At 38.0% G+C, this 22,982-nt stretch overlaps 1 protein-coding gene and 1 pseudogene across 1 annotated transcript in view; one reads left to right on the top strand and one right to left on the bottom strand.

Annotated features, from left to right (window-relative positions):
• Window positions 1-22,982, top strand: part of SYNPR (synaptoporin) — a 293,689-nt gene that overhangs the window by 61,950 nt on the left and 208,757 nt on the right. The window lies entirely within an intron of this gene.
• LOC121494336 lies at window positions 20,335-20,811 on the bottom strand (annotated as a pseudogene).

Consider the following 22,982-nt stretch of genomic DNA (forward strand, 5'->3'; position numbering starts at 1 on the left):
AAAAGAGAGAGAGAGACCCAAAGTATCAACAGCCCTTTAGAAATGGAATACATCATCTTCCATTTGACCCAGTTTTCCAATTGTCAGCAACATCTCTAACGTCTTTACCTATTCTACGATTAGTAAGGAAGCCAACACTTGCACTCATAAGTTAGAAAGCCTTGGGTACAAGTTTTATTTATTTTTATTTATTTAAAGATTTTACTTATTTATTCATGAGAGACACGGAGGGAGAGAGAGACAGAGACACAGGCAGAGGGAGAAGCAGGCTCCATGCAGGGAGACCGACGTGGGACTCGATCTCGGGTCTCCAGGATCAGGCCCTGGACTGAAGGCAGGCGCTAAACCGCTGAGCCACCGGGCTGCCCAGGTGCAAGTTTTAGAAACTCTACTTGTTTCCTAATGTAAAAAAAAAAAAAAAAAAGTTTTGGTCTCTTTAATGTGTAAGGTCTTAGAAATAGAGAGGAAATGGCTGATATGCAATTGTAATAATTAAATATTACAATATTAATATTTAATTCCTTAGGTAGTATATTTAGATCCCACTGAGAAACAGATACATACTCAAACAGGATGGTTCATTATAGAGGGAGTATTAATAAAAGTGTAGTTGAATGTAGGGGAACTTCACGAGGCAGCAGTTGCCTGGGGCATACTCCTGGATCTATTTGTACAGTGCAGGAAGACCTGACGTGTGGAACCTGGAAGGAAGGGACTGTTATGAGAAGGTAGTGACTTCCAATGAGGGGTGACTTCATAGGGAACAAAACCAAGGACCCCTGAGGCCAGGGGAGGCCATGTGTGTGGTATATCCACATTACCTCCTGGGGAAAGGGTACGGGCAAGAAAGGTAGAAAGTAGATCTGGAGGGACAAATTCATATGTTTTTTAAGATTTATATCCTAACATTATTTTTGAAATATTGCCCTTGTCTACTCTAGCATTTCCTGAAACTATCTCAGTTGAGCTTTTTTTTTTGTACATTAATTTCGTTTTCATCGCTAGATCCATCTTTAAATCACCTAATAGAGCTTTAAGAGATCTTCGTTTTTTAAAAAATATAGAACTCTTAAATCTTTCTATGATCTTTTTACTGGAAATTTTGCCCATGTCACAAATACAGATTCATATTATTATGACAACTTTAAAATTCTTCTTGTAGGTATGTTTATATACTTCACTACCTTGACTTACTGTTTTACTTCTAAAAATGATTTTAAGAGATTACTTACAATGATATTTGTTCCTTGGAGTTGAGAAATCATATTAACAAAAAATATACTGAAATATGTACAGAATCTCTCTGCATCTCTTTTGACCAATTCTTTCAGCTTACCTTAATAAACATCCAAAAGTAGGACTGATTAAGGTCACTTCAGAAATGTTATTGTGTCCTCCAAGTGGCACTTGGAGATGGATGGGGTACTCTACAGTTTGAGAGAATGTGTCATGATATGAATATAAGCCTATTATTTTTTATTTCGGGAATAATTTTATGGAGGGAAACATTCTTTTGTGTAGGCATATATAATGTTAAAACTGTCTAGACCTCAGTTTCCTCATCTCTTGAATAAGAATTTATTCCACAGGGGCACCTGGGTGGTTCAGTGGTTGAGTGTCTGCTTTCAGCTCAGGTCATGATTCTGGGGTCCTGGGATCAAGTCCTACATCAGGCTCCCCACAGGAAACCTTCTTCTCCCTCTGCCTATGTCTCTACCTCTCTCTGTGTCTCTCATGAATAAATAAATAAAAACTTTTTTGAAAAAGAAAAAAGTATTTATCCCAGTTATTGAGAAAAAAATGAAATGATGCAATTAACACAAAATTGGGGACACAGTAAGTATTCAACTCCATTTGGATTATGTTAATTATTTATAAGATTTCTAAATGGTCCCAAAAATCCATTTCCTTAAAGAACTGTCCTGTTAAATGATCATCTTTTCTCTCTTTTCTTATTTATACTGGTAGGTTGTAGATTAACAGAGTGATTTGGCAATAATGAAATGCAAATGTGTGGTTGAAAAAGCGTTTTCATCTGCTTGCTGTAGATAAATTCCAGCATTTCACGTTTGAATTTCAGCAGGAGGCAGGCTACTTTCTGGACCATTAGAAAGAGTTTCTGAAGACCAGTTTATTCTCTGCCTGAATTTCACATCCACCTTTTATTACCTTTTGTTAAGCATACAAAATACTTAAATCATGGCAGACCTTTTACTGTTGGTTTGGGAACTGAAGGACCTTCTGCTTCATTCTGAGCAACTGCCTTTGCCCACTAGGTGGCGAGGGCATGGAAAATTTACCTGTACCTGTCACGTAATAAATGATACCATTTTGACTCCATTTTGATTATTTATCTTTTAGTTTCATTCTGCTGCATTTTCGTGTTTTCTCATAAAGGTAAAACAAAAAAATTGGAATAATCCATTGAGTTTGTCCAATTACATGTAAACTTTCATTAGCTTAAATATAAGCTGTTGTTAATACCCTGGCTTTATGATTCTAAAATGCAGGTCTTTTGCAGTCACTGCATATACTGAAACTGATAAGAAGAGCAAACATCATGATTTTTTTAAAGATTTTATTTATTTATTCATGAGAGACGCAGAGAGAGAGAGGTGCAGAGACACAGGCAGAGGGAGAGGGAGAAGCAAGCTCCACACAGAGAGCCTGACATGGGACTCGATCCTGGGTCCCCAGGATCACGTCCTGGGCTAAAGGCGGCGCTAAACCGCTGAGCCACCTGGGCTGCCCCATCATGATTTTTCGATTTAGTATCCCATCTATAGCATTTTAGGAAATGAGTCTTAATTATCAGAAGACATCTTCCACATTTACAGCTATAGTTATTATTTACAAATATTCAGTGGAAGGGAAAATATATAGGTTATTCCCCTCCTACCTACCTAAGCACCACACACACACACACACACACACACACACACACACACACCACACACAATTATTAACTCCTGAATGGAGATGGAGATGTTTTCCCCCTTAAAACAAACACCTGTGTCACCCTAACATTTCACTTGCTGGATCTACTACAATCTCACAGATCCATTCAGTGTTAAGTGCTGAGATGCTCCGGTAGGAGAGAGGGAACTCAGTCTGGTTCATGCAATCTTTCTTTTCTTTTCTTTTTTCTTTTCTTTTCTTTTTTTCTCTTTTCTTTCTTTCTTTCTTTCTTTCTTTCTTTCTTTTCTTTTCTTTTCTTTCTTTCTTTCTTTTTTTCTTTCCTTCCTTCCTTCCTTTCCTTCTTTCTTTTCTTTCTTTCTTTCTTTCTTTCTTTCTTTCTTTCTTTCTTTCTATCTTTCTTTCTTTTTCTTTCTTTCTTTCTTTCTTTCTTTCTTTCTTTCTTTCTTCTTTCTTTCTTTCTTTCTTTCTTTCTTTCTTTCTTTTCTTCTTTCTTTCTTTCTTTCTTTCACAAATGAGAACTTAAGAGTATATCATGATGGAGGGAGAAGGAAAATCCACCTTGCAAAAGGTGAGTGTGTGCACGCATGCATGCATGTGCACATTGGGGTGAAGAGGAGAGAGATAATTCACCATTATGCAGAACATCCCAAAGGGATTAGGCAAAAGTATAAAGTCAAATGCCTGCAGGGGCCAGGCAATCACATGAATGCATGAAACAGGCTGGCTGTTAGAAAATCATCAGTGTGCTAAATGGAAGTGACACTTACACTCAGTACTGACATCACAATCAGGAATGTGCATGTAAGTGCATAAGAGACAAAGACTGTTGCCAATTTGAGAGCTGTTGCCTCTTGTGATTAATAGTTTAACCAGCAGTGTGTGGGCAAAGCCATGTCTGTAGCTTGGATCTGTTTCAGAGCCCATCATTGAGTGATTTCTTGACCTCTCATCAAAGTGCTTGAGGTCTGAGGTCAGTTCTTAATCCCTCCTTGTTTTGCCAATGAGGAATTTGACACACGCACACACCCTAACTAAGGATACATTATGTCATACCTCATTCCCTTGAGTGTGCTCCTTCTGATACTGTGCTTCCTTCTTGCATATTTTCCCCTTCTGTTTGATCCTACTTGTTTCTTAGGTTATCCTAAAGTGACCAGATACCCCTGATCTTTGTTGTTGTTATAGGAAGAAACGTGCTCAGTGTCTCAAAGGCCAGAATTCTGAGTGATCCGCTCAATTGGTCTTGGTGGATTTAATCTTCAGAACAGATAAGCACCATGAGTAGTGCTCATTTATTTGTTGTGGGTCTTGCTCTTTTCATCTGCTTACTGCATTTGGTTTTAGGGGTAACATGACACTCCGTGCCTAATGGGCTTGACAGTTTGAGTTCAAGCTGCAATGTTGCATAGTTCCAGTAGAGGGCACGTGTGCTTTTCAAATCAAATGTGAATGCACTGTAGAGAGGGAAGTATTTCAGCTGACCTTCTGATACTCCAAGAAGAATGCTTCAAGAATTGTTGGTTATTTGTTGCTTTAAGGAAATTTAGGCCAAGTGTTCCTTAGCTGAGGAAATTTAAACCAGAAACAATGGCTCTTGTGTGTGTGTGTGTGTGTGCTTTCAGAGAGATCAAAGTTTGGGGTGGTGGGTGATATACTGGGGAGTATTACCTGGGATGACAAATTTCTAAAGGTAAATGTGACATTTGGTTTTGTTAATCCAAAGCAGTTTTTTGGAGTAATATCATATGTAGGATAGTGTTCAAAGATTCAAATATCCATAGATTGCATTTATTCATCAGTATTTACTAAGAACTTGCTGAATAAGGAAAGCTCTGGACACAAGGGAATACTGCAGAGACAAGAGAAGGCTTGTCCTTGCAGTCATAGAACTTAAGTTCCAAGTAGAGGAGAGGTAAAACAGTAACCAAACAAATCAGTGATGACCCATTCAGACAGTGTTAAGTGCTGAGATGCTCTGACCCACAGTGTGGAGGTTGAGAAGCAGTGTGGTGTCGACAGGTGATAAGAAATGTGCTCCCTGAGAATGCATCACTGGAACTCACCTGAAGGAAAGGAGCTGGCAGTGTAAAGACAAGGAGAAGGGAGTTCCAGGCCAAGGGAACAGCAAGTGTGAAGGTCCTGAACTGAGACTGTGAAAAGAAAACCAATGAAGGCGGGATGAAGTCGAGAGATGAGAGGATAAAATATACTTTGAAAGAGGTGACAAAGAGCCAGTAATCAAGACTTGCAGGCTTTGGTAAGGGTTGCTGTTTTTGTCCTTTGAAATTGTGGACTTTTAGTGTTGGAAGGGACCTTGGAGGCCGCCCCTCCACTTCTTCAAGCTTGCAAAGGAGTCTTCTGAGGAGCTTGTCAAATAGGCCAAGTCTGCTGGAAATTCCTATCCTGAGGTCTAAGGTGAGGACTATGGTTCTGAGTCTTTAAGCTCCATGGCACAGGGACGCAACTAGTCCTTGAGCCACATTTTGAGAACAGATTGATTTATCAGTTAGGGCTCTGTGGTTGCAAGTAATAGAATCCAACTCCAGCTAACTGAAATACAGAAAATTTATGGAAAGGCAGCTGGAAAGCTTATGGAAAGTGGATCGACAAGACCCAAAGATGCTGTAGGCATTTAGATTTGCAGAAACAATGAGGAATCTTTTTTTAAGACACTGCAGCTTAGAGATCAGCTCCAATACAGGTTCTCTGCCTCCCATGCAGATTATTTGCTTGTCCATTAGCGCACAGTTATTAGGCATTGATCAAGTACCAGGCAGTGTGCTAGACACCAATGGTACAGTGATGAACAAGAGAGGCCTGAGTCATTGTGCTCTTTCTAAACCACATCTTCCTCTCCCCGTATTCATTGAACAAACATTTATTATTATTACTTTTTTAAAGGTTTATTTATTTATTTATTTATTTATTTATTCAGAGAGAGAGAGAGGCAGAGACACAGGCAGAGGGAGAAGCAGGCTCCATGCAGGAAGCCTGACGTGGGACTCAATCCCGGGTCTCCAGGATCACACCCTGGGCTGCAGGCGGCGCTAAACCGCTGTGCCACTAGGGCTGCCCAAGAACAAACATTTATTAAATGCCTACTGTACACAGGGTGCTGTGGATGAATAGAAATCCACATAGTCTTCTTCACCTTCAGGAAACATAATCTGGTAAGAGAGGCACAAATAGAATGTTATGAGAATTTGAAGGAGTAAGAAGTTGCTATCAACCCATAGGAGCTGAGATGGCTTCCTAGGAATGAGATGGATCATCCTTATTCATCTTCTCTGACAGTGAGGGAGACTTAATGAGGCTGCCTAGAATTAGGAATGCTGTGGGCTACCTGCTAAAACGGAATCTCTGACTTTGGCCTTGAACCTACTGTGTTTTAAGCAACACATTCTGGGCTTATGATATTCATGATGGGTTATAAAGTCTTTGCTCATCCAGCCCTGGAGCATAGATTTGGGAATTGGCCAATAGGTGGATCACGATATGGACAGATCAATTGGATGATTCAAGCCATCTGCAGTCATACTTTTGCCTGACTCACTGATGACTCCAGTGTTCTTCATCAAAGCTCCACTTTTGGCAAACAATCCCATCCACTCATAAAACTTAAGTTTTATATCACTCCAAGCTATTAATATACCCAGCTAGGTGACTGAGGCAGGCTGCTTAGTGCTTCAACCTCATGATGTTGTAGGATTCCATGCACAGACATTTTTCTTAGCTTGAAGATACATATTTTGTGTTTGTGAATACAGGAAAACCGAGTGCTGTTTCAAACAATGATTATGTGCTATTTCTTGTATAAATAAGAGACTAATACACGAAAATAGAGTGCTGTTTCAAACAATGATTATGTACTATTTCTTGTATAAATAAGAGACTGGGATCCCTGGGTGGCGCAGGGGTTTGGCGCCTGCCTTTGGCCCAAGGCGCGATCCTGGAGACCTGGGATCGAATCCCACATCGGGCTCCCGGTGCATGGAGCCTGCTTCTCCCTCTGCCTGTGTCTCTGCCTCTCTCTCTCTCTCTCTCTCTCTGTGTGACTATCATAAATAAATTTTAAAAAAATTTAAAAAAGAGACTATTAGAGGCTAGTGGATCAAAGTGAATTTGGGAAGGCTGGTCCTTCTTCACACTGCAAGATTTGCTCCACGTGTTCCTCAAGCCAACAAAATAACAGAGGATACTTTTCTCATGGTGGTGGCAACATCGTAAGAAGGGCAAGTGAAAGCACATGAGGCCAATTAAGACAGAGGCTTGGAATTGGCACACCGTTATTTCTGCCTTGTTCTGTTGACCAAGGCAAATCACATGACCAAACTCAAACTCAAAGAACAGAGAAATATATTCTAGCCTTTTGGTGAGAGGAACTGCAAAGTCACATGACTAGGGAGTGGCTACAGGGAGGAGTGAAAACTAGAAGCAAGTAATGTGCATAACACACATTATTGTGAGAATTAAAGGTATTAATGTAGGGTAAGTATTTAGAAAGATGCCTGGCACATAGTAAATATTATGTCAGCATTAGCTTTTATTATTCTTCTTTTTCAAATATCTATCTTCTCAATCTAGAAAATATTGCAGGAATGATCATTAGCATCTTCAGACAGAATGGAGCCTGTTTTATAAGCTATTGCCATGCATATTTATAATAACACCATCAATATGTGTTGAGTGCTTTCCTATCCATTACCTAATTTGGTCTTCATAGTCAAGCTGAGGAGTACGTACAACTTCACCTTTTGCAGATAAGGAAGCAGAAGCTCACAAATGCAGACTGACCTCCCCAAAATCACAGAACAATAGATCCTAGGATTTCACCCAAGGTTTGCTCAGTTCAAAGACTGCTGCAGCAAAACCAACATCTGCTGTAGGCCCTAGGCCCCCACTTTCCAGATCATTCTGATTTCCAGAGCTAGGACAACTGCCATTGGCAACAGCTTCCCCACTATAGTCCCACATCCTCACTGGCCCACTTCCCAATCCATTCTATACTTAACAGCTATAGTGATTCTTTAAAAATGCAATTTTGATCTTACTAGCCACCTGAATAATATCCTGAATAAATCACTACTACTTTCAGAAATCTTAAGATTCTTAACATATCCTACAAGACATTGATGTGGAGTCTTGCTTTCCTCTTGATCCTCTATCTTCAACTAGGTGTGCTGGTCTCTCCAGCCCTTGCTTAGAGCCCCTCCCTGGTGTAGGGCCTTTGTAGATGTTCTTCCTCATGCCTGGGTTTCTGTCTCCTCTTCCCCTGGCACTCCACTTAGTTACTTTTGACACATCCACCATGTCTAAACTAAAAGACCACTTCCTCAGGAAAGGCTTCCCTGACCTTACTGAAGATAGGTTTCTCATTTCATGTGTTTTTTAGTGCTGTCCAGATAACCTAGGACCACTTGTCAAAGTTGTATCCCTATGTTGGTAATTGTATGATATGGGTATCTTGAGAATTCATCTCTCTTTTAGAGTCTTTAATACATGTATGATGTGACTCCTCTGCCTGTGATCTTCTGTACATGCCACCCAGCCTGAAAACTCCTAATTCTCCCCTACTCATCTTTGATCTCAGCTCAAGCCCATACCCTCAGAGAATAGGAGATGGCATTTTCCTGTGATATCACATCCTTCTCCCCTAGTACTTTACACACTTGAAACTTTTTCATTCAGTATCTATCTTTTGTGGTAGTCTCTAAGCTCAACAAACTCAACAAAAACTACTATTTTCATTGTGTTTCTAGCAGCTAGCACAGGGCCTGGTGTGGAAGCTTGGTGATTACTTATTGAACCAAATGACAGTAGAATCATAAGGCATCAGGAATGTGTTAGCTACCCTGGTCTATTTGGCTAATATCTATGGTGCTCTTTGGAACACTTTTCAAAATCTGACATGAACAAATTAAAAATTTTCCAAATTTTACTATTTATTTGAAAAAATCATGTGATTTGACAACATCAAAAACTGTCTTAAAACATAACTAATAATATAGTAATGGAGACTTTTTTAAAAAAAAGCTTTTATTTATTCCAAAGTTGAGTGCACAAGGCCTACAATAGCATGGCATTTATAAAATACTTACTATATGTTACAGTCTATGCTAAACACTTTACAAACATCTCATTTAATCCTTAGAGTAACCCTATTAGGGCTCTTTTCTCCTGATCTTTCTTGTAGATAGGGCAATAAAACTGAGAAAGATAGGTCAAAGAGTGTGTTCAGGGTCCGTAGACAATGACACCTTCCTTCAGTCTCCAGCATAGATTAGTGCTGTCCTCAGTTTGCTGTGCTCCCAAAGGACTCACTGCATTTATCATTGTCATTAGTCCTCTCTCATGAGCTCTGAGAGACAAATGGTCTCACTCATCTTTCTAGTCTGCAAGTGTATGTTCTTGGCACATAGTAGGTACTCAATTAATGTTTAATGAATATGAACTATATTTGTAATGGTACAAACCCATAATGGTTTTAAAAATGGAAAAAGAAGGGCTTTCCTAACAAAGGCAAATAAAACAGAGCAAGAAATCAGTCAATGTGAGCAAAGCAGAATGTAGAAGTTAAATGGGCTGGCTCTATACCTAAAAAATCTGTGGTCCCATCTTGCTTCTTCCTTCAGCTGTGTGAATGTTGCAGGATCTGCTATAGGGCTCAGATTCCCCACCTGAAACATTAAAGTAATAATACTATCTATACCCCTGTAGAGTCATTGTAACATTGCAATGATTTAACATGTAAAAAAAAAAAAAAAAACCACCTAGAACAGTGCTTTTCACATAAAAAAAAATGTTCTACAAATAGTGACTATCATTATTATAAATCTTTGTGACTTGGCCTAAAATGCTAAATATTAGTGCCCTAGTTTCTCACATCTCTGGTATTGAAGTTGGCTTTCCTGACTCTGGCAGACTCCAGATCCTGTACCCTGGCTCTGCCCCTGGTTGTGCCGATAGGGTAGGCAGCACTCATCTCTACTGCTGTCTGAGCTCTCACACCATCTTTTTGTGGGCCCCCCAGGGGGCCCCACAGGGAGGTGGTTCTCTGCCTGAGACCCAGATATCCCTCCCACTTTAGATGGCCTCTTACCATCCTCTTTTGAAACTCCATTTGTATCCTGGAGCCTGTCCTAGCTAGTTTGTGGCTGAGTTAGGATGGTGACCCAGGCATTTTGACATCAGAACCATCAAGTATAATCACTTTACAATCCACCTCTCCTTGCCCAAGAGTCTAAAATGAAATTCCTGTAATACTATTTAATGTTCTTCTATTAACTTTTGTGCTATTAAGGATTTTTAAAGCCTTTATTTTTTTATTAAGAAATTAAAATATTTTCCATATTTTTATTTTAAAAATTCCTTTTTATTCAAAATGAAAGTTTTACTTAGTACCAGGCACTGTGCTGGGCTCTGGAGAAGAGTGACCATGAAAAGCATCTCTCTTTTTCTTCTAGGTAATAACCTAATGAGATGCTGCCCTTAAATAACAAAACCACAGCACCTTGTTTTTTTAATTCATGTAGATAAACCTTATAAGATTCTCCAAATAAGAAAGTACATCAGCCTCTGAGAATTCAGCTGTGAATTAAGTTTCTATACCTGGCCATAGAATAATAACTTTCCCCCTACTTATCAACCCAACTGCTCTCCTGTTGGAAGAACTGAACCAAGAGTTGAGTTGATTTCACTTTGCAACACAGACTTGGTGTAAAATAACAGTGTACTGCCAAAGAAGAAAAAGCAAACTCCTTGTTGCTTTAAGATGCCTCTTGAAATTTCAGGCTGGCAACTGCTGGCTCTCCCAGGGAGATGCCCTTTTCTGTTTGAAGTTGTGTCTCTCTCCTGCTTCTGTGCACCACTGTGAAGTCACTTTGAACAGTGCAGGTGGCCCCAGGCCTTTGAAGACTTTTTGCTAAGGAGAACAGAGAGGCAGCGGCTATGTAATATTCTCACTTTAGATGGGTGGTATCTTATGAACACACCTGGCTTCAAGTTCCAGCTCTGCCCCTTGTTATTTTTGTGATTTTAGGCAAGTTACTTAACCTTTCCAAAATTTGTAGAATGGAGATACTAATAGCATGTATCAGGATCTTTGATTGCAAGCAACAGAAACTTAATGTGGGGCACAATATATATATATAATTTATTTGAAGATTATAAGGTAACCCGTAGTTCAACGAAAATATAAAGAAGCAGGAAAAATCCGAATCAAGCAGCCCTGGAGATATATGAATTAGGAATTAATGACTAGTCTCATCAGATTCTGAAATATACATCCTGGCCCCTAACCCTGTTCTGATGTGACATCTCCACCTGGAGGTATAATAAGCATCTCAAAATTAATATTCAAAACAACACTATCCCTTCACATCCTGGAAATCCTGACTTTTATAAATATACCCAGTTTTACCCAATTCCACTAGACATCTTGTTCTCTTCTTGTAGCCATCTGTGTCACCTTCTATTTATACTTTACCTCCAGTCCATCAGCAAAACCTTTCAAGTGTGCCTTCAACCCGTATCCTAGTTCTGACCACTTTTCACCTGCCACACATAACCCACAAGCCAGGAAATCCTATCTTGAATGCATGGTGAATGTGACCTCTCTTTGATCTTCTCCCAGCTTTGTTTCTTGCCTCTGTCCCACTTCTATTCTACATACAGCAGTCAGAGTAATTATTTTAAAGATAAAATAAAAATATTTCAACCCTCATTGAACTCCCTAATGACTTTCCATTGCATTAAAAATAAAATCTAGTATTTTAATTTTGACTTATAAGACCCAACATTATCCAGACATTGGCTACATCTCCAAACTCAGTGTGTAGCACTTCACCCACTGCTTGGCACATTAGCTTCCTTGACATTCCTTGAACAAGACAAGTCCATCTCTGTCTTGGGGTCTTGGTGCTTTCTGTCTCCCTTGGCCATTCCCTTGATATTCACATGGCTGACTCCCTCACTTAATGCATGTCCAGAGTTGCTGTTGGAAGAAGCATTACTGACTATCCTATGCAAAACAGCCCACCCCTCCCCCCACTTCCACTGTATTTTCTGTGGACTCTGTGAAGGCAGGAGATATGTGTGTCTGGTCTGCTGATGAAATGCCAGGAGGCTTCCTGGGCCCATAGGGACAGTAAGTACATATTGGAATAAATTAATAAATATGTTAGTGTGTTACTACTAGGGTATAGAGCTCCAACAATTTTTCTGTTCCATCTCTTGGAAGTTTTCAAATCTCCAAGAATCTCAATGACCTATGCTGATTTGTATGCCAATCTCTTGGTCAGAGGAAGACAGGATTTTGTTACAGTAACATCCACAAGGCAATGTATAATGAAGGACTTATGGCTCCCTAAAGGTAAATTAGAGAGGTCTTACCAGGAGAAGGCAGAAAGGATACCAGGAGTTCAATTCATATTATCTCCTCACAGGATTAACTGAGGGTTAGCTCAGTTTGTGCATGTAAGCCAGGACACAAAGTACACATGGGTATAGCCTTGGTTATAGTCATAGTTATAATGGGACACTAATAACTTGAAATTCCAGCTGTATCTTCCTATACACCTACATAGATGAGCATACACAAATATTGTATACAAACATTATAATGTTTTGTAAAATAAGAAGTTGGCAGCCTTAAATATCAAGTCAAGAAAAATAGCTGATATTATTAGAATGTGTTCAACAATTCTTTTGGTGGTAAATAAGATATTATTAATGTTCATGCAATGCAATTCTTTAATATTGAATACAAGAGGAATTTTTCCCTATTCCTTTGAATTTAAGTGTAGTTAATTGGCTAGTATGGCCAGCACAGTGTGAGTAGTGTTGCAAGCCCCTTCTGACAGAAATATGTAAGGGCTGGGGCAACTCCTCCCTGGCATCTTCCTGCTGCCTCTATAATCAGAGATGTTTCAGATGATGAAGCCACCATGAACTGTTTCCCTAAATGTGTGTGTGTGTGTGTGTGTGTGTGTGTGTGTGTGTGTATGAAGCAGAGCCCCCAACACATGATGGACATATAACATGAATGAAAAATAAATCTTTACTATTTTAAAACTAATCAAATTTGGTGGTTGGTTGTTACTGCAGTATAACCAAGCCTATTTTGACCCAAACAAGGATTTTTACTTTTTTTTTTTTTACTCATACTAGCTGAACAACCACTAAATGATAGGTACTATATTAGGAAGCAGGTTTCCCAAAATAAATCCTGCAGTTATCTCTCTATTCTAGCTTCATGGATGGGCATATGTAAAAATTAAGAGCCTACCATGTTGCCGAGCTTGATGCTAAGCCATGGGAAAATAGAAGAGAAAAAATAGACTCACATTTACCTTTAAGGACCTTACAGTCTGGTGGAACTTACACTGAATAATCACACAAAGATAGCACTGGAATCACAACTATGATGAATGCTATAGGAAGAAAGTACTGGATTCCAGGGAGGTCAAGGGGTGGGCTTGCTAATGTAGCTTCATTAAAGGAGTGGCAGTGTCAAGGAAGGCTTCCATGAGGAGGGGGCATTCATGATGAAATCCACATAATGAGCAGACATTTCTCAGTCTCTAACCAGAGATGCAGATATAATGATTCTACTTTTTGAAATCTGTTCCTTTCAGTTCCTCTATTCTAAAATTGCTTTGTATCTTCAGCCTCTGCTAGATAAATAGTATAAAATTTCATAGAAAGCCAACGCCATTATCTGAATGATTCCTAAGGAAAGCAACTGTCAACACCAATAGAATCATCTAAATGATTTCCTGAATATGGAGACTGGATAGTAGTATGACACCAGAATTTCTATAATATTCATAAACATTACTACTAATCTGCATGGTGGCAAATGTAACTTTCAGTTTTTATGCCATCCAGAGTGATGTTAACTATTGGAGGCCAGCATCATTCTCCATAATTATTTCTTGTGTGCTGCAGTTTCAAAAATTTCCCTTTGCACAGCATCTGTGTTACAGTAGGAAATATCAATCCCTTGACATTTAGATATTAAAGCATCTTATTCTAAGGAAGATTTTAGAGATAATAATTATATAATATAATGTTAGTATAATTAATATAAAATATAATAATATAAATAATAATATAATACTATAAATATAATAATAATTCCTCATGTTTAGCTACATATTATCTCCTTTGAGTATTAAAACAACATTTCAAGGTAAGCAGGAAAAAAACATTTAGTGCTTTGAACAAGAATATAGAGACTCGAAGTTTCTGAGACTTGCCCAAGATCTGTAGTTGGAGGTGAGTGAACAGCAAAGCAAACTCAATTCTCTTGATACTATGGCTTAGAGACAGATAAGGTGTAGTTATGGCAGTTGAAATATATGGCTTAAGTTGTTATTACACTGACTTTGTGATCTTTAACAAGTTACTTAGCTTTTCTGAGCCTCATTTTCCTCAGCTGTGAGGTAAGAGAATGGTAGCTAACTCATTGGGGTTATTGAAGGAATTAAATAATATAAGCAGTTATAAATTCATGTAATCATTTATTTACTTAATTATTTAGACAATATTTGAACCCTACTCAGTCCCAGATACTGTCTGGATACTCAGAAACAGCCTGGGATAATATAGTCCTTGACTAAAAAAAAAAAAAAAAAAAAGGACTATAAGGGTCACATAATGGTATTTCCTTCTGCCCAGACTCTTTTTTTTTTTTTTAATAAATATCTATCTAGATTCATTGCCTGTACCAACTATGAAAACTATGCATGGTAATGAGGAGGAACATTAAGTATTAAAAGGAAATTTATTACTTCTACCTTATTACTACTATTGTCACTATTATCTCTGAAGAAGCAGGTTCTTTGATTTGGATGGATGAGAAAATGTTAACAGGTAATACTGGCTAATAATAATATTGTAGTTACCATCTATAAAGGCTTTCCCACACTTCATTTCCTCTGTCACAGAGTGACCATAAGTCTAGAAATGTAAAGCACACCACTGCTAAGGATAGTGAAACTACATAAAGGTGAGATGTCAGAAATCAGGATTAGTCTATTTGTCGTGTTCCAGATGAATTGACCTTTTATGCAAAGTATAAGAGAGCTTTTCAATTTGCATAGATATTGGAGATGTTCTATTAAGGGAGGATGGGTAGCTAGGTAGTACAACTTATAGATTCAAGAACTTAAGGTCAGTCCAGTGCCAAATTCCAGGACATATAATCAAATAGATAGATGGCCTATAAAGTACATACTGAAGGAAGAAGTCACACTAGAAGTACTGACTTCACTGCCATTTTAAAAAATTAGGGTTAGAGAAACCTTTTATACAGGTAAATCTGAATGCAAGGAAGGATTTGGAAAAACCAAAATTTAAGAAATTCTTGTTTTCAGTTTGGATAAAAGTAATTTAGAAGAGGATAGAGTCAGTGAATTCTTAATTGATTGAACTGTCAACTATAAATTATGGATTAAAATCAAACAAGGGCAGATGATCTCTGTCCTTGGTCCTGACTCATTCACCACTACAGATGACTTGTATTAAGACCTCAAGTAATGGTTCCCACACTTCCAAATCAGCTGGCGTGCATGGAAAAGCAGAGCTGCTTGTATCTGCTGTTGAAAATTATGATTCTGTAGACATGAGAGGAGACCTGGGATGCTCTACTTTAAAGATGTTGTCTTCATCATACTTGTAAATGTCATTCGTTGGAGGATGAATTAATACATTAGGTGACTGAATTATGATCTCAAATGACATGAATAAACTGAAATAAGGGCCAGTTTCAGTGAAATAACGTCTTTAGAAACAGATAAATGAAAGCTTTACTTTAGATGTTTTGAAAATCATCTGCACAAGTATATGCAGGGGGAATGATATTTTAAGATTAGTAACTACAGAAAGTATTTAGGGGAAGTTAGCTGACTGCAAAATAACATGTGCCAGCAGAGGGCTGTGGTTTGCAATGTAGCTGATGTGAGCTGAAACACAGGATATTGGCAAAGGGGCAAGAGTTCAAATGTATAATTCATAATTCCCCTCACAGATTCCAATAAACGACACCATATCTTTGAACATTATGTTCAACTACCAGAATGTCATAGAAAAAAATAGAATTTAGAGTTTGGAATGATCTACAGCCATCTAGTCCAAAGGTTTTCAAACAGGGTTCCATGGATTCCAGGGCTCTGCAGGGAGTCTTCCTGACTGGTAGTAGGAGGTGTTGGGTCAGGGAGGGAGTGAGTAGAGCTCAGCACTCTCACCCCAAAGTAAGGTCCAATGCAAACAGCTCTGCTATTGTCTATTTTTCATTTTAGGTGTCCACATTGAAGTTCATATGAGGATTTTTATTTTAAATTTGGTTGGTTAAAATGTTAATGGGGAAATAAAGTTGAAGAATTATGGAAAAGTATGTCAGCCTTACAATTTGCTGTCAAAAGTATCATCACAGTATATTTCCTCAAAAAGATGCTAAAAGAGGAAAGAAACATATTCAGTATCCCTTTCATTAATTTGAGGAAAAACTGTTACCCAGGGTAAAAAGGGCCTGTGTTTATTCAAAGGAGATATAGATATATAGATGAATAGATACATAGATATAGATATCTTTGTTTTGTATATACATATATCTTTATTTTGTGTGCACAAATGAATAGGCAAAAACATTCTCTACATTTTCTATTCAGCTAAGAAGTGTTACAAACATTTTGACCCTTTTACCCCTTCAGTGTCATGAATCTATTAAGGATTTACCTCCTTATTCTGATATTCTGATTATTTTTCACATAAGCAGGATGAGCAAAGCATCTGTGAGATGCTTTTGATGCTCTTTTCCCTGATTTCCTTTGTTGTAGCAATAGCTCTTTGCTATTTTAAATGACACTGAATGTTGTCTGTATAATTGATAAATATTTGCATTTAGTAATTATATCAATAAAAGATCTGGAAGACTGAATTGTGCTGAATCCATTTTATTTTCTGCAAAAGAGGCAGAATCTTAATTAGCTTTACTTCTGATACTCATTAACCCAGATATAATCTCTGATTATGTATTGAAATCAAGTAGAATTTAAATCATTTAATGACTTTCTTGAGATAAAATTGAGGGGTTTTCCCCTATAGGTTTTGTTCTTCTAAAATGCTAATTTTATGGGGGGTGTCAAGAAAAAGAATACTTATGATCTTAGGTTAATTTAGGCACTTTCTGTTACTGTAATTATAGGGCTAGAAGAGAGTAACTTCGCAATGCTATGAAAGAAAAACGGCAGAGTATGATACAAACCAAAAAACATAAGCCACCTTCAGAAACATTCTGGATCACAGCTTCAAATAAAGAGTGTGTACCTTCATAGAGAACAGTGTTACCTGTAAGTCATTCATTGTCACTCACTGAGCAAGGGTTTATTGTGTTTTCTCCATGCTGTTTGACTCTGGTAGGAAAACAGAGTAAGTATAAGATACAGTTCCTTTTTCCTGGCAGCGCATCAATCTATGTTAGAAAATCGGAGATGGGTACACTTGTAACACAACTAGTTTTATGGTCTCTATCCAGGAGTTATAATGAGTGATGCAGAGTAAGTTATAGTACCATTATTGAGAGCTCACTCTGTGCCAGGTGCTGTAATGTGTATGTATTATCACAGTCACTCCTTACAACATCCATTTTGAAAACTAAAGCACCTGAGCTTTTGAGTGGTTAAGAAAATTACCCAAGGTCATACACCTAGTATCTAGAGTGAAGATGAAATGAATAATAAGCAGTAATCAAAGTGGCTGGCATATGAAGTGCTTCATAAGCATTAGCTCATAGATCAGGTGGTGGTAGTGCTGGTGTCCTTCATAACAAACCTATGAGCTAGTTACCAATTTTAATCTTAACTATTCAACTGAGAAAAGGCCCAGAAAGGGTAAATGACTTATTGGAGACACTGAGCATTGAAGTAACAAAGCAGGAATTCAAATCTGTAATTTTCTTCAAGCATTCCCAGCTCTGTGGCTTGGATTTTAATTTTCAGAGGGTCAGTATACTCACTGAAAATTTTTATTCAAGGACTGACAGTGACCACACTGGTATATAAAGGCTAGTGTGTTGTAGTGATATTATGGAGAGACCAGTGGTGAGGATCCAGTAAGGTGGAGATAAAGAATAGAGTCAATTTGGAGGTTATCACATAAATCCAAATGTGATGAGATATAAGAGGAAATATGATATTAACATGCGGTGAAAATGAACCCTTGTACACTGTTGATGGGAATGTAAATTGGTACTACTGTGAAAAACAGTATGAAAGTTCCTTCAAAAAATTAAAAAATAGAAATACCACATGATCCAATAATTCCACTATTGAGTGTTTTCCCAAAGAAACTAAGAACACTAATTCAAAAAAAATGTATGCATTCCTGTGTTTATTGCAGCATTATTTACAATAGCCAAGATGTGGAAACAATTCAAGTGCCCATTGATAAATGAATGGATAATGAAGATGTGATTTATTTACATATATGTATATATGTAATATTCTACCATGGAATATTACTCAACCATCAAAAAGAATGAAATTTTGCTATTTACAACTACATGGTTGCACGTATAGGGTATTAAGTGAAGTAAGTCAGATAGAGAAAGACAAATACTATATGATTTCACTTATATGTGGAACCTATAAAACAAATGAATAAACAAGCAAAAAGAAGAAAAAAATCCATAAATTAAGAGAACAAACTGGTGGTTGCCACAGAAGAAGGAATGGGGAGAGATGGGCAAAATGAGTGAAGGGGAGTGGAAGAATCAGGAAAGAAAGTAAGTCACTGATTTTGACTGCAAGGGATTTTTTAAAAAGAGAGAAAGGATATTGGCCCCAGGGATGTTTGGAAGGAAAGATTTATAGAATCTAATGAATGGCTATGGGACATGAAGGGAGAGCTTGCCTAGGCCAAGAGCAAACTGCAAAGCTGAAGACTGTGTCTATTCCATTCACCTGATGTCCGCATCGTTTAGCACCATAGTGTGCCTCCCAACAGGGGCTCTATACACACATGCATAATACATTAATGAATGACTAGAGAGAACTGCAACATCAGGCCTGAGGAATGTCCCACACAAAAGCAAAGAGAGTACAGGGAAGGACACTAGTTTGAAGGAAAGAGGAATGAGGATTTGCATATGCTGAGTTTGAGCTGAAAAAAAAAAAATGCACATGAAGAGCCTGAAGTTCTGAGACAATTCAGGACAGGCAGTTCAGCTACTTATATAGGAAGAGATGGTTCAACCAGTTGAAAAGGCACAATTTTCTTAAGGAAAATGAGAACAGAGCAGACTGGAAGAATGAGACTGGACCTTAGGGACAGAAGCAGAAATAGAGGGGAGAACCAGGAAGGAATAACAAGGGGTCTTTTGGAGTGTAAAGTCAGGTCCCCAAGGAAGGAATGCATTTCCAAAACGAGGTGGCAGGAATGGAGTCCAGTGCTGCATATTAAACCAGGAGAAGTAGAATGTAGAAATGGTCCTTGAATTTGGTCAAAGGAGATTATCAACAGTTTGGGAAGGAGCTATTTTATTTATAAGGTGTTGCTGCAAGTCGGACTGTTAAGACTTGATACAGTGATTGCGGTGAGAAAATGAGGCCACTCATTGACAGATGTTCAAACCAGACCTGAGCAAGGGGGTTTCTTAGAGGTGAGAAAGAAGTCTTAGGTGAAGATACTGTTACTTTCAAGATTGGGAAGAACAAATCATCCATATTTATGGTGTGTATTACAGGGTGAATTGTGTCTCCCCATCCCTCCCCTCAAATTAACATGTGGATGTCCTAACCTCCAGTAATTCAGAATATAACCATATTTGGAAATAAGATATTAAAAGATGTGATTAAATTAAAATGAGCCATAAGGATGAGGATCAAATCCAATATGAATGGTGGCTTTTTGAGAGAAGAAAGAGATACCAAGGTGCCTATTCACAGAAGACAACCAGGTGATGAGGAAGCAAAGGATGGATTATAAATTTCTGCTTTTTTAAAAACCTCAGTCTGTGCTCTTTTGTTATGGCAGCCAGAGCTGACTAAGGCTGTCTTCCAAGTAGGGGGTAAAGTAAGTATGGGAAAGATAGTCTATATAGTGGAAACAGACCACAGAGAATGTGTATACATACAAAGACAGTATAAAGTCAGTCAAGAAATGAAAACAATTACTTGCTTATTGCCAAATACTACTTGATCCTTTACTTTTCTTGAAACATTTTAAGATTTGTCTTTTTCCCCCAAATACACCAATCCAATCTGTTGAAATTTGGAATCTGGTGATTGAGTTTTCTTCCTTTCTCCTGCCTTTTTGTTGTTGTTTTTGTTTTTGTTTTTTGTTTTTTACCATATCATTATTTTTAACGTCCAATGTTTATAATATGAGGGCCAGAGCTTTCTCCCCAACTCAAGTTTATACATTTTTGATTAGCTTGTGAGGCCAATATGGATACTTATTCTTGTCTAATTTAGTTTCTGGGAAGACTTCATTCAGGTTCTCAATGGTCATCTGATCAAATGGAATTATGTTCTTCATCTTCTCCAGCTCTTTCTCATGTTCTTCAATACTGGCCTTTGAGCGAGACAAAAACTCAGCACAGCTTTTCACATCTTTTTTATCCTCAGCATCCACCTGGACAGTGTATTTATCCTCTGGCACAGGAACCTTCAGGGCATTAAACTTCTTCTTGAAGTCATCTACCAAGCTAGCCTTTGCCACATTGGCCTTGTGGTAAGCCCAGTCGATAGCAGGTGGTTTCTCTAGAAGAGTAGCCAACCTGGAGGTAGGCGTCTCATTCCAGGATTTCAGGCATTCATTCGGGTTTCGGGGTATGATTTCCCCCAAAGCTACCCAGTCAGTGGTTTTTAGAGCAAATTTTCACCCGGCCATCTTGAGATCCTTCACCGACCCCAGCGGCCCACAGTCTTTGTTGTTGTTTTTAATAAATCACTGCCCACTGTTGTGAAGATGAAGGAGAGAGGGGATGTTGCTCTTAAGGCCTTCAGTGTCATTATTTGTTATTTGATCATAATCAGGAGACTCACTGATAGTCTAAAAAGCTGTTTTATTTGTTTTAAAGCATTTATAGACTCCCTTCTTATTTATCATTGTATAGAACTCTGAGATTGGTTTGGGCTAGTGGAGACTAAGAGTTCCCTTCCCCATCTATGGAATCTAAATATTTAGAAACGCAGAGTTCATTCAAGTCCTCTTCTTGCCCAGTGACCACTCTTCAAGGGTATTTTAGAGGAACGCCTTCACATTAGCTCATTTGAATCTTACTGTTTAAAGCAGAGGATAAAATGGAAAAATAGTTTGTTTGGCTCCATCCTCGAATTAGCTACATTCTTTCTGATTTTTGAAATAATAAGATTATTTTGTCAAGTCAATTGTTTTGCCAAATAATCAGCCAGTGGCTAGATGGATGAAGGAGATGTGTCAGTGAGGGATACATTTGTAGATGTCTGCATGAAGTGGATGTGTTAATACTCCTTTACCCTCTGAGTCCTCTACCCTATGGGAGAAGCTTTCCTCAAATCTAGCCCAAGATGAGAACAATGATATTTTAAAATACTTGGCAAGATTTCATTTAGAAAACCGGGTCCTTGAGAATGTTCTGAAAGGATTGACTCTGCCTGTATCTGGGATTTCTTTAATCCTTTCATCGTTCTTTAGGTGAGTTTTTAAGGAAAAAAAAAACATATTGACAAGCTGTCTAGTGTGTCAATAAAGAATCTATTGGATACCTTCTTTTAATAGAACTTTATAATCTGTCTTTAGAGGTCTGAAAACGAAATTTTTGCTTATCCAAAAAAATTATACTATAGGCATTTCACACTGTGATGTTTCAAGTGGACCAATACCACATGGCCTTTTGTATATTATTTGTGGGCATAGCTGGAAGTTTCTAGACCAGAGGCAAAACTTCAGGATGGCTCTCTTAGCGTTTGGGGGGGAGGGCAGATGGGGGTTCAATATAAGTATATATTCTGTTCTTCAGCAATTAGAGATTGTTTAGATATTACTCAGGCTTATTGGGGAAAGGAATGAGGAATTTTATATTCTATCACATTGAGCTTTGAATTTATGAGAGAGAACCTTGTAAAAATTTAGAATGTTGAGTTACAGAAAGACTCCTATATATACATAATGCATTTGGAAGCTCAGAAAAATTCTCCAATTGTTGATTTGGAATTTAAATTATCCCATTTTTATTGTATGGTTAAAACACTTTTAGGCCCTGAGTCTTCAAATCCTTCAGTTTCCAGTTCACTTATAGGATATTTTGATTATAGTTGTAAAAATTGAAGAACCTAGCATCAGGTTTGCTGAGGCCTTAGGTTTATAGTTAAATTCTATTCTACACAGCCTCCCTGAAATGATATTTAATGCTAGTTTAATTATTTTATTTAATTCTACTTTTAAAAATATTAACAAGATGCCAGTGTGTTTAAAATTCCTATTCCAGCCCTGACTTGCCCTTCAAACTCCAGCTTTGAATATGCAATGATCCATTAGCTGTGTCCATTTGCATGTCTAAAGGCATCTGGAAATTAACATGTCCAAAAAGGAACTCTTGGTTTCTACCTTAAAACTTGCTCCTCTACTTGTCTTCTCTTGTCAGTAAATAGCAATCAACCAACCACCCAATTAAAGAAACCCATAATCTTAAAATCAACCTTGGTTTCTCTCCTCTTACCTACCTGTCCGATTTATCAACAAGTACTGCTAATAGCACTTTTTTTGACATATCTCAAATCTATCTGCTTCTCTTCATCTTCACTATCCCTACTCTCATGCAAGCCATCATCATCTTTGAAGAGGGCTCCTATAATAGTCTTCTAACTTGAACCTTCTTCCAGTCTTGCCCCACTAAAATCCATTTTCCATACAGCTGCAAAAACAATCTCATTACAAATTCAATCAGTTCATATCAACCCCTTGTGAAAGCTCTCATGGTTTCTCCTTACACTTAGGATAAATTACAACTCTTCATCCTGGCCTACAAGGTCCTACATGATATGACCACATACCTGCCTCTCTACCTCATTACAGACCTC

Source organism: Vulpes lagopus, chromosome 7, assembly GCF_018345385.1.
Source record: "Vulpes lagopus strain Blue_001 chromosome 7, ASM1834538v1, whole genome shotgun sequence".
NCBI classification, from domain to species: domain Eukaryota; kingdom Metazoa; phylum Chordata; class Mammalia; order Carnivora; family Canidae; genus Vulpes; species Vulpes lagopus.